General features: G+C 35.9%; 1 non-coding gene across 1 annotated transcript; it reads right to left on the bottom strand.

Moving 5' to 3' along the window:
- Nucleotides 1-3,098: 3,098 nt before the first annotated feature.
- On the bottom strand, nt 3,099-3,203 carry Rnu6-936 (RNA, U6 small nuclear 936). The gene has a single exon (XR_005504214.1). It is a non-coding gene; the product is annotated as a U6 spliceosomal RNA (small nuclear RNA).
- Between the last annotated feature and the right edge of the window lie 10,069 nt (nt 3,204-13,272).

Genomic DNA, 13,272 nt, shown 5'->3' with positions numbered 1-13,272 from the left:
CAGTTCTCTCGTGGATGTTTTTGTTTCACTTATATATACTACCATATTATCAGCAAATAGGATTATCTTCTTTATCATTTGTATCCCTTTAATCATGTGTTGCCTAATCGCTCTGGCTCTACCTTCAAGTACTGTATTGAAGAGATGGGGGAGAGTGGATAGGCTTGTCTTGTCCCTGCTTTTAGTGAGATTGCTTCAAGATTGCCCCATTTAGTTTGATGTTAGCTATTTTCTAGCTGTGTATTGTTTTCGTTATAATTAGTAAGGACCTTGAATTTCTATGCTCTCCAAAAGTTTTGGCATGAAATTGTTGTTGTAAAAATATAAAAATAAAAATGTATTGTTGGTCTTTTACCCCGCTAGGTACTCACTGTGGTGCCTCAAGATATCTGCTAGATATCTTGGCAGAAACACAGCCCAGCTGCACACTTTCTTACACTCAAATCCTCACATAAAAGAACACACAACACAATTATCTTAGATCCAATTGGTAAGATATAATTGCCCAGTTAAACATACAAAGACCGGTACTATCCATCCCTTGAGAACATTAATAACAACCTGTAAATACACTGAGCAGAATCTTAACATCACCTGCCATGGCTTCTCCCCTCTCTCTGTCTCTCTGTCTCCTCTCTCCCCTAGTCTCCTCCTCTTCCTTCAAACTTCTCTCCCGCCCATCCTTCCTTCTCCTCCAATGACAGGCCTCCTTCTATCCTGTACCTGCCTCACCTGTGACATCATCCTACATGAAATGGTGTTCTATATTGTCAAAAGCTTTCTCAGAATATAATGAGCTGAATATGCGTTTTTTTCCCTTTGAGTTTGGATACATGGTGAAATCTGTCAATAGATTTCTGTATATTGATACATCCATGCATCACTGTATGAACCCTATTGGTCTTGATGGATGATCATTTTAATGTGCATTGGATTCAGTTTATTAGAATATTATTGAGTATTTTGGCATCAATATTCATAAGGGAAATTGATCTATAGATCTCTTTGTTAGGTCTAGGTTTTGATTAGGTATCACTGTAACTGTGGCTTCACAAAGCACTTAGGGTAGTGTTCCTTGTGTTTCTATTTTATGAAATGTTTAAGAAGTATTGGTTTAGAGAATTCTGTACTAAAACCATCTGGTCTCAAGAATTTTTGTTTGGGAGACTTTTAGTGACTGATTCTGTTTCATTAGGGGTAGGGAAATGTTTAGATGATTTAACTGATCCTGATTTAATTTTGGAAACTGGTTTTGGTCTAGAAAATTATCCATTTCATCTAGATTTTACAGTTTTGTTTACTATAGGCTTGTGTAATAGGATCTCACCGTTTTTTGTTTTTTGTTTTGTTTTTCTGTTTTGGTTTTTTGGTTTTTGTTGTTTTTATTTCTTGAGTTTCTGTTAGGTCTCTGGTTCCATTTCTGATTTTGTTAGTTTTGATACTATATTTGTGTACTCTTGTTAGTATGGCTAAGGTTTTATATATATTGCTGATTTTCTTAAAGAACCAGCTTTTGGTTTTGTGGATTTTTGTACAGCTCTCTTTGTTCCACTTGATTGATTTCAGCCCTGAGTTTGATGATTTTCTGCTGTCTAGTCTTCTTGGATATGTTTCTTTCTTTTTGTTCTAATGCTCTCACATGTGCTATTAAGCTGCTAGTATATGCTCTCTCCAATTATTTTTATGAAAGCACTCTGAGCTATTTAATTTCCTCTTAACACTGCTTTCATTGTATACCATAAATTTCCGTATGTTTTGCCTTCATATTTGCTAAATTCTAAAATGTCTTTAATTTCTTTCCTCATTTCTTCCCTGACTGAATTATCATTGAGTAGAAAATTGTTCAGCTTCCCTGTGTATGTGGGCTTTCTGTTGTTTTTATTGTTGTTGCAGACCAGTCTTAGTCCACAGTGATATGATAAGATACATGAGATTAGTTACATCTTCTTGTATTGGTTGAGGCTTTGTTGTGAGTCCAATTAATATGGTTAATTTTGTAGAAAGTACCCTGACATGCTGAGACAAATGTATATTCTTTTTTATTTTTTTTACAGTGAAATGTACTATAGATATCTGTTAAGTTCATTAGGTTCATAACATTTGTCAACTTCACTGCCTCTTTGTTTACTTTCTGTTTCCATGATGAGAGTGAGGTGTTAAAGTCTCCTACAGTTAGTATAAGTTTCAATGTGTGCTTTGAGATTTAGTAATATTTATTTTACAAATGTTGGTGCCTTTGCATTTGAGGCTTAGCTGTTCAGACTTAGGAGTTCATCTTTGTGGATTATTTCTTTGATTACTATATAGTGTTCTTCTCCATATTTTTGATAATGTTTGATTGAAAGTGTATTTTTATTAGATAGTAGAATTGCTACCCAAGCTTTTTTCTTGTGAACATTTGCCTCAGAAATTTTTGCCTTTGACTTTGGGGTAGTATCTCTCTTTATCACTATTATATGTTTTCAGTATCCAGCAAAACCTGGGTCCTCTTTATGTATCTGCCCTGTTAGTCTATGTATTTTTGTTTGTGAATTGAGTCCATTGGTGTTGATAGATATTGAGGACCAATGATTGTTGTTATTTTGCTTTTAGAGGTGGAATTATGATTGTGTGGTTCTCTTCTTTTGGGTTTGTTGTGAGATTAGTTTCTTGTATTTATTGGCTGTAGTTTTCCTCCTTGTTTTAGAGTTTTCATTCTATTTTCCTTTGTAGAAAAGGATTGGTAGAAAGATATTGTATACGTTTGGTTTGTCATGGAATATCTTGGTTTCTACCTTTATGGTCGTCGAGAGTTTTGCTGGGTATAGTAGCCTGGGCTCACATTTTGTTCTCTTGGTGTCTGTATGACATCTGCCCAAGATCTCCTTGCTTTTCGAGACTATGTTGAGAAGTCTGGTGTAATTCTGACAGGTCTGCCCTTACATATTATTTGAACTTCCTCCCTTACTGCTTTAAATACTTTTTCTTTGTTCTGTTCATTTGGTGTATTAATTATTGTGTGACAGGAAGAATTTATTCTCTGGTCCCATCTGTTTGGTGTTCTGTGGTTTTCTTGTATGTTTATGGGCATCTCTTTATTTAGGATAGGGAAGTTTTCTAAAAATATGGAATGCTTCATGAATCTGTGTGTCATTCTTGAGTAGGAGCCATGCTAATTTTCTGTATTGTTACAATTTTAGTATATGTGCTGCCGAAGTGAGCACCAGTGTGATTTTCTTTTGAGAAATCTCATTATTTCACATATTTATATAGATAATACGTTATGGATGCAAGGAAGTTTTAACAAGCAGTCCAAAAATTAGATTATAGATGGAATGTAGTAGTATTAGATTTAAGACAATGGAATATACTGGAAGATGAGACTCCACCATAGTATAAGGGAACTGATTTAGTGTGTCCAGAGACTGACACAGGGAACTAAGCAACAGAAACCAAGGCTAATTGGCATCATCGGAGCCCATTCACCTACGAAAGCAAATATTGGGTATCCAAACACCAGAAAATTCCTCCTGTCACATGAGAGTCAAAACATCCAATGCACAAAACAGAAAAAAGAATAATAAAAGCAGTAAGGGCAAAAGGTTTAGCAATATATGAAAGCAGACATACAACAACTAGGGCAGAACTCTCACCAGAGACAATGAAAGTTAAAAGATCCTGGGCAGATGTCATAGAGACCCTAAGACAACACAAATGCCAGTCGAGGCTACTATACCAGCAAAACTCTCAATTAATATAGATGGAGAAACCACAATAATCTATTACAAAGCCAAATTTAAACAATATCTTTCTACAAATGCAGCCCTACAAAGGATAATAGATGGAAATATCCAACACAAGGAGGGAGACTACACCCAAACAAAAGCAAGAGAATAAACTCCTTGCAATAAAACCAAAATAAGAGACACACACAAATATAATTAAACCTCTAACAATGAAAATAACAGGAAGTAATAATCACTATTACTTAATACCTCTTAAAATCAATGGACTCAATTCCCCAATAAAAAGATAGACTGACAAACTGGATACATAAAGAGGACCCAACATTTTGTTGCATACAAGAAACACACCTCAGGACAAAGACAGACACTGACGTATAGTAAAAGTCTGAAAAACAACTTTCCAAGGAAATGGTCCAAAGAAATAACCTGGAGTAGCCATTCTAATATTGAGTAAAATTGACTTCAATCAAACTTCGTCAACTTCATATTTATCAAAGAAACAATCCCCCATGTTGAACTCTCAATCCTATTTATCTATGCTAAAATGCAAGGGCAACTACATTCATACAGAAACCTTACTAAAGCTCAAATCACACATTGCACCTCAAACAACAATAGTAGAAGATTTCATCACCCTACTCTTATCAAGGGACAGATCACGGCAACAGAAATTAAACAGAGACATAGAAAACCTAACAGAAGTTATGAACCAAATGGATTTAATAAATATGTATAGAACATTTCATTTAGCTCAGTGGTACAGCGCTTGCCTAGGAAGCGCAAGGCCCTGGGTTCAGTCCCCAGCTCCGAAAAAAAAGAACCAAAAAAAAAAAAAAAGAACATTTCATTCAAAAACAAAAGGATATACCTTCTTCTTCTTCTTCTTAGCAACTCACGTTACTTTCGCCAAAATTGACCATAAAATTAGTCACAAAACAGGCCTAAACAGGTTCAAGAACTTGGAAATAATTTTGTGCATCCTATCAGATCACCACAGACTAAGGCTGGTCCTCAATAACAACAATAACAACAGAAATACCACATGTAATTGGAGTTCAACAAAACTCTACTCAATAATAACTTGGTCAAGGAAGAAATAAAGAAGAAATTAAAGACTTTTTAGAATTTAATGGAAACGAAGGAACAACAAACCCAAACTTATGGTGGAAAAATGAAAGCAGAGCTAAGAGGAAAACTCATAGCACTGAGTGTCTCCAAAAAGAACCAGGAGAGAGCATACATTAGCATCATGATAGCACACATGAAAGCTCTGAAACAAAAAGAAGCAAAAATATGCAAGAGGAGTAGAAGGCAGGAAATAATCAAACTCAAGGCTGAAATCAACCAAGTAGAAACAAAGCTAACTATACATAGAATCAACAAAACCAGGAGCTGGTTCTTTAACAAAATGAACAAGAATGATAAACCATTAAGCAGATTAACCAGAGGGCACAGAATGTATACTCAAATTAAGAAGATAAGAAGTGAAAAAGGAGACATAACAACAGAATCTGAGACAATTCCAAAGGAAAAAAAAATCATCAGACTTACTACAAAAGCCTATATTCAACAAAACTTAAAAATCAGGAGGAAGTGGATAATTCCCTAGAAAAATACCAGGTATCAAAGTTAAATCAGGATCTGATGAAACATCTAAACTGCCCTATAACCCCCAAAGAAATACAAGCAGTTATCAAAAATGTCACAAAAACAATAACAACAACAACACCCAAAAGAGCCCAGGAACAAATGGGTTTAGTGCTGAATTCTATCAGAACTTCCTAGAAGACCTCATAAGGATACTGTTCAAACTATTCCAGAAAAAAGAGACAGAGAACTACCTAATTTCTTCTATGAAGCCAGAATTACACTTATACGTTAACCACCCAAAGATCCAAAAAGGAAGAGAACTTCAGACCAATTTTCCTTATGAACATTGACCCAAAAATACTCAATAAAATTCTTCCAAATTGAATCCAAGGAAACATCAAAATGATCATCCATCATGATCAATTAGGCTTTATCCCAGGGATGCAGGGATGGTTCAATATACAGAAATCTTTCAAGGTAATCCACTGAAAAAAAATTCCAGGAAAAAAATAACCACATGATCATTTCATTAGATACTGAGAAATCATTTGACAAAATTCAACACACCTTCATGATAAAAGTCCTGGAAAGATCAGGAATTCAAGGACCATAATTATACATATAAAAGCAATACACACCAACCACGTACCTAACTTCAAACTAAATGGAGAAAAACTTGAAACAATCCCGCTAAAATCAGGAACTAGACAAGGCTGCCCACTCTCTCCCTACTTATTCAATATAGTACTCAAAATCCTAGCCAGAGCAATAAGACAATGAAAGAAGGTCAACTGATCGGGCGAGATGTAAATGGGTAGTTTTGGCATAAAATTAAATGTAAACTTCTTTGATAAGACTTTAGAAAGTTAAAGTATAATATAGGGAGAATCTCTAAAACATTAATTAAAAAAAATAAGAAAGGATTCTCTGTTGACTCTCTCAGTTTTTAGGCAGATTTAGCACACAAACTCATTGTCTTCCTCCCGAAGCATTTCTGATCCTGGGACCTGTGTAACAATAAATTCAAGTCTAAGAATCTGTAGAAAATAAATAGACTTCATATGATTGCTGTGCATGTGAATGTTTTGTACCATTCTTCCATGAAACACATCACAGAAGGTGAGTTTTAAGGATACAATGAGAAATGCAGAAATTATAAACATGAATGTGTTTATAAAAGGTCCATAACCTACATAAAGTTGTAATTTTCAGAGAATGGTTTTGAGATGTCTCAGCAACTAAGAGGATTTACTGTTCTTGAAGAGGATCTAGATTCATTATCAGTATCCACATGATGGCTTGAAAACACTCTGGTTCCACGGGATCCAAATAATTAACCTGAAAATGTACATGTCAGTAAGTGTATAGGGAATTATTAACATTTGATATCTTGGAATATTCGTGTACTCAGAAATGCATATTTGCATTAAATAAAAAAGTAATGAAAAATGAAGCATGAATTTAAAAGGGAGTAAATAGGAATATTTGTGAAGATTTGGAGGGAAGAAATGAAGAAATGTCATAATTAAAATGCAATCTCACAAATAAAAATTCAAAAAAGTAGTAGCTGCATCATCTCAATAACATCTGCAAATACCTATGAGAGTACTATATAATTACTTATTTATTTCCCAGAATTAGTTCATATCTTAGAGCCTAGGAAACATAATAAGAACTTAATAAGGAAATTCTACATTGAACTAGGCATAAATCAAAATAAGTGCGACTCACAGACTGGAGCTGTTCTTTTTAAGGTGAGCATACTCTCTACAAATATACCCATATTGTCTCTCTAATCTTACCATCATAGGATCATGGCCTCTTCATGGATCACAAACGTGGCTTCAGCTGTTCCTAGCCTCTGATGACTTGCATATACCCAGAGCACAGCCCACTGATGTGAGGACTTCTTTATTGCCAGGTCATACCCTGTGCTGGAATCAGCCTCACACGTTTCACACCGAGACAAGAGTGCTCTTAGTCAGATCCTGGGGTTGCTGCTGCTCTGGCTTACAGGTAATGAAGACAGAATAAATAGGAATGTTATACATATGGCTGTTGTTAGTGCTCCATGGTCTCCATAAACGTCTTATATATGACAGAATAAATTGTGTGGGAATTTCATTTCAATTTCCAATATCAGGTGCAAGATGTGATTTCATGATGACTCAGTCTCCTGCCTCTCTATCTGCATCTCTGGGAGAAACTGTCACAATTACATGAAAGAAAGTCACGATATCAGCAGGTAATTATCACGGTATCAGCAGAAACCAGGGAAATCTCCTAAGCTCCTGATCTATGGTGCAGAAGATGTTTTGGAAGATGATGTCCCATCAAGGTTCAGTGGCAGTGCATCTGGCACACAGTTTTCTCTCAAAATCAGCAGCCTACATCCCGATGATACTGCAATGTATTACTGCCAACAGGGTTACAGTGATCCTCCCACAGTGATTCAAGCCATGGCATAAACCACCCAGGGAAGAAGAAGAGAGAGCACGAGCTTCCACAATTCTCCTTCTGTGGTCTCCAGATGCTGCAACTGTTTCCTGTTGCTAAGACATAAAGGTCAATGTGATGTTTTTGTACAGAGTTCAGGTGAACTTTTATATGTCCAAATTTTATTTCACGCCCTAAGAGGAATCATCCTCACATAAGTTACACACAGACATGAGTGCTCCCACTCAGATAATGGAGTTGCTGCTGCTCTGGCAGTCAGCCACACTGAGAACAGATTATTCTTTGAATCTCAAGCACATTTTTACTGAAAGAAAGGCTTCCTGATCACATGATTCTCAGCTGTGGGGTCAACTCTCATATGCATGGAAGGGATGAGATTTTCCTCTATTACCTCTTTGTTCATTTCTGTCCTCATTAGGAAGGCAATGTCTCAACTGCTTTTCTATTGGTGGGACAGCATTGTTTGCATGGATAACCAAGGTAATTCATAAAATAAAATATTTAATCTTTGATTGATTGTTTAAGAGAATTAACCCATTTTCTACATGGTTGTAAATGGGGCAGCAGACAGGGCTATGTGGTTTTGGGGGCACAAGGAGGTGCCTATACTTTTTTTTTTATTAACTTGAGTATTTCTTATTTACATTTTGACTGTTATTCCCTTTCCCGGTTTACGGGCCAACATTCCCCTAATCCCTCCCCCTCCCCTTCTTTATGGGTGTTCCCCTCCCCATCCTCCCCCCCATTGCTGCAATCACGTTCACTGGGGGTTCAGTCTTAGCAGGACCCAGGGCTTCCCCTTCCACTTGTGCTCTTACTAGGATATTTATTGCTACCTATGAGGTCAGAGTCCAGGGTCAGTCCATGTATAGTCTTTAGGTAGTGGCTTAGTCCCTGGAAGCTCTGGTTGCTTGGCATTGTTGTTCATATGGGGGTCTCGAGCCCCTTCAAGCTCTTCCAGTTCTTTCTCTGATTCCTTCAACAGGGGTCCTGTTGATCTTCACCATATAAACACAATTTCAGAGGCATTAATAAGAACCGAAGTCTATATTCCTGATTTTATTGTCATCAGAATCAGTTGAAATGCATATAGTAAAAGAAAAAAACCACCTAAATGAAGTAATCGTTTTAATATAGTGAATTAGAACATGATTAATAGCCATTAACTTGTTTGGGTGCTCTTTTGACACTAAAGTAGGTAGGAAATAGTATTCTCAGCTTCTCCCTTGCAATACAGAGCTCTCTGCCCAGAATATCTGTGTGATCTGTCCATGCTGTGCTCATAAATGTTCCGAAGTTTAAGACTCTCATTATATCTTCACAACAGAAAAGTATAGTGTAGTTACTATTACTGTCTTTCAAAGAACTACAGACACTGGGTGGACTTATAATATGTGTATGTGTTCTTTGAAATATTATCAGTAAGTGTAGCATACTAGTAAAAACAAAAAATACAACAGCCTTAATTAAATCATACAAGAAACAAAAACTCCATGAAATATTTTTGGATTGCAAATAAACAGAATAACTAAAGATAACCAAATACAGATATAACTCTCATATTATTCATTATTACCTCAAAAATCATTTTCTCAATTTAGTCAATATGCCACTAACCTAATTCAGAGGTAACTTGTTAGAAATATGAAATTTCAGTCTATAATGTGCATGTAGTTCTGATAGTCTATATTTTAACAAGGTATCTGTATCAGATTACCACGCTCTGTTGATTGGGTTTTATAAGGTGAAGTGATTTTAATATTCATCATTTAGGACCATCTATCAACTTTGAGCCGTAATATGCCAAGCAAGTGGTTCTCATGTGAAAACTTCAAAATATTTTTAAAATACTGTGAACTTAACTATATAAGACCTGTTGTATTCATTTTCATGCTCTGGACACTATATTCACATTAATTATCCTTCACTAGACACACTTAAATGAGTGAAATGTATTAAAACAGAGGCATATTTTAATTCTTCATCAGTTAGGAGACCACTCTTTACTCCCTAATGTTACATGATACAGGACCATGAAAAAAAACAAGATATATTTTAAAAAACTACCAAATAATGGGAGGTCCATTTTTATATCTTTTACAAATTTGCATTGCATGCTGTTGACAAAACATGCTATTTGAAAGCATGTAGGTCTAAAAACAATGAAAAAAAGTCTTTTTAAATGAACTCTGATGTTTTAAGAAGACATGAATATGAACATACTGTATAGATAATACTACAGCTTAGATTGTTCAATATCTCTTGATGTTTATTATGTTGTATGATGACAGGGACAGAACAGATTTACATGGAAATTCATAAGAAGGCACCCATGAGGACCTTCTGAAAATAACACATATGCTGTAAGGAAATGATGGGATTTTAATGTTTGGTAGATAAGAAAGATTAAGTGACAGAAAGAAGGAAAGGGGAGAGAAAGAAGGAAAGGGAGTATAGTGTGTATAGAGAGAAAACTTGATTTATTGATTTACTTCCTAATTGTATGTCATTGTTTTTGCCATTTTCTGATGGATGCTAATTAACTAGTTGAGCCTGGGAACAATCACAAGAATTCTGAATAATAGCCATAATACAGATTTGAAATAAATACAGTGAGAATGAAGAAGAATGTTGGGGTATTATGGCCACAAAGAAGAGAGTGTTACAAAGCCTTAAATAATTAATGGGTAAAAATCTCTCTTAAAACGTCTGTGGACCCCAGTTACACCACATTCTGTTCTTGATTGTTTGAACCTGATTTTACAGTTCTTCTTCTTAGAATTAATAGATTATACCTCCTTCATTTAATATAAGTATTTTAGTAACTTGTAACAAGAGTGCCTGAAACAAGTAATAAAAATTTGCCTCAAAGAAAAAAAAGAGTGCAAAATATATTAATGGTTGTTTAGCCCTGCTTACCCCAATCACTTCTGGTTTATGTGTACTGAGATCCCTGCCTACTGCATGAATATTTCTTGACTAATATGGTCCAAATTTGTGCATGCATCAGTTATAACCAAGACAAAGCATGGGCATAGAAGTTTCCAATCAATTTCTAAATCTTTGTGTAGTTCTAGGTGAAAAGGGTTAATTAATTATAGGGATCATTGCTGCTAGGTCTGTGAGAAAAAATTTATAAGAATATAATTTACTTTGTATGTATTTTCTTTTAGCTTTTCAGGTTTAGGAGCTAGATGTGGCATTCTGAGAACTCCATCTTCACCCTCTCCATCGACATCTAAAAGTAAGAGTCCACATCACATGTTGCCTGATAGTAATATTTACTTACATTGTCTCTGGATGAAACCAGGAAATGTTTCTAAGTTATGATATATGATGCATTGCATTGACAACATAGGGTCCTATCAGGACTCAGTCACTGGGACGAAGGGACAAATTTCATCTTCAACATCAGTATCCTGGTGCCTGAAAATGTTGAAATTTATAACTGTCAACAAAGCTACAGTGTGGTGTCCCCGAAAGAGTGACTCAAATCCTCAGGTAAGGATAGTAAAGCTGTGCTCCTTTAGCTGTTCTTACTAGTGCTGCCAACTGTTGACAGCATCTTCCATTTGTAACCAGATTTTAAAATTTACTGGGAAGTTTTATTAGAAGGTTCCAGGCAACTAATGTCTAATTAAATCTATAAGATTTTCCACATAAATTGACCATGTATGATAATGCTTCTTTTGATTCTCTAAGAAGAGAGAGTTCTGCATCTGAAGTATCTATTTAAACATCATCTGTGATGTACACAGAAACACATAAGCATATATATAATATTATAATTATATAATAGAATTATATTATTATTAGTTATAATAATATATTATACATATATTATATGATTATATTAGTAATTATAATATAATTATAATATGTTATAATTATATATATTATATATGTAATTATATGCAACCCAACTCAGTCAGCCAAGAGGGTCTTGGGGGAAGGAGTGAGGATTAAAATAAAAGAAAAGAAATGACAAAAGACAACTCTATGACACGACTTCTGAGAGTTCTGAAGCTGAAGTTGAAGATGGTTTAATTTTTTCCAGTCTAATTTTATATGATTCTAGGTACATACACAGAATATGGTCAGTCCTGAGGTATAAACTAAGAAGTCAACATGGCATAAACAGGGTAGTTAAGGAGCAAACGAAGAACAAACAAAGACCCAAAGGTTACTGTTTTTAGAGTATTAAGGAGACTCATCAAGATACAAAGAACATATTCCTCAGCTGTATTCATATTGAGACTTCTTCCCTCCTATCCCAAAGTCAAATACCTGTCAAATTCTTAGATGGTGGTATCAAGGAATCTTTCTCTCTCTCTCTCCCTCTCTCCCTCTCCCCCACATCTCTATCTACATGTGTGTTTGTGTGTGTGTGTGTGTGTGTGTGTGTTTATGTGTGTGTCTGTGTGTGCCTGTGTGTGTGTGTGTATGTGTAAAATTATTTTTTCTTGGGAGATATGAGAAACATTCCCTGTTTTTATTTATTTATTTATTTATTTATTTATTTATTTATTTATTTATTTATTTATTTTTATTAACTTGAGTATTTCTTATATACATTTCAAGTGTCATTCCATTTCCCGGTTTCCGGGCAAAATCCCCCTCCCCCCTCCCCTTCCTTATGGGTGTTCCCCTCCCAACCCTCCCCCCATTGCCGCCCTCCCCCCATAGTCTAGTTCACTGGGGGTTCAGTCTTAGCAGGACCCAGGGCTTCCCTTCCACTGGTGCTCTTACTAGGATATTCATTGCTACCTATGGGGTCAGAGTCCAGGGTCAGTCCATATATAGTCTTTAGGTAGTGGCTTAGTCCCTGGAAGCTCTGGTTTCTTGACATTGTTGTACTTTTGGGGTCTCGAGCCCCTTCAAGCTCTTCCAGTTCTTTCTCTGATTCCTTCAACGGGGGACCTATTCTCAGCTCAGTGGTTTGCTGCTGGCATTCGCCTCTGTATTTGCTGTATTCTGGCTGTGTCTCTCAGGAGCGATCTACATCCGGCTCCTGTCGGTCTGCACTTCTTTGCTTCATCCATCTTGTGCAATTGGGTGGCTGTATATGTATGGGCCACCTGTGGGGCAGGCTCTGAATGGGTGTTCCTTCAGTCTCTGTTTTAATCTTTGCCTCTCCCTTCCCAGCCAAGGGTATTCTTTTTCCTCATTTAAAGAAGGAGTGAAGCATTCACATTTTGATCATCCGTCTTGAGTTTCGTTTGTTCTAGGGATCTAGGGTAATTCAAGCATTTGGGCTAATAGCCACTTATCAGTGAGTGCATACCATGTATGTCTTTCTGTGATTGGGTTAGCTCACTCAGGATGATATTTTTCAGTTCCAACCATTTGCCTACGAATTTCATAGACTCGTTGTTTTTGATAGCTGAGTAATATTCCATTGTGTAGATGTACCACATTTTCTGTATCCATTCCTCTGTTGAAGGGCATCTCGGTTCTTTCCATTTTCTGGCTATTATAAATAAGGCTGCGATGAACATAG

The sequence above is a fragment of the Rattus norvegicus genome, chromosome 4, assembly GCF_036323735.1.
Source record: "Rattus norvegicus strain BN/NHsdMcwi chromosome 4, GRCr8, whole genome shotgun sequence".
Lineage (NCBI taxonomy): Eukaryota > Metazoa > Chordata > Mammalia > Rodentia > Muridae > Rattus > Rattus norvegicus.
This window is presented reverse-complemented; position numbering and strand designations above follow the sequence as displayed.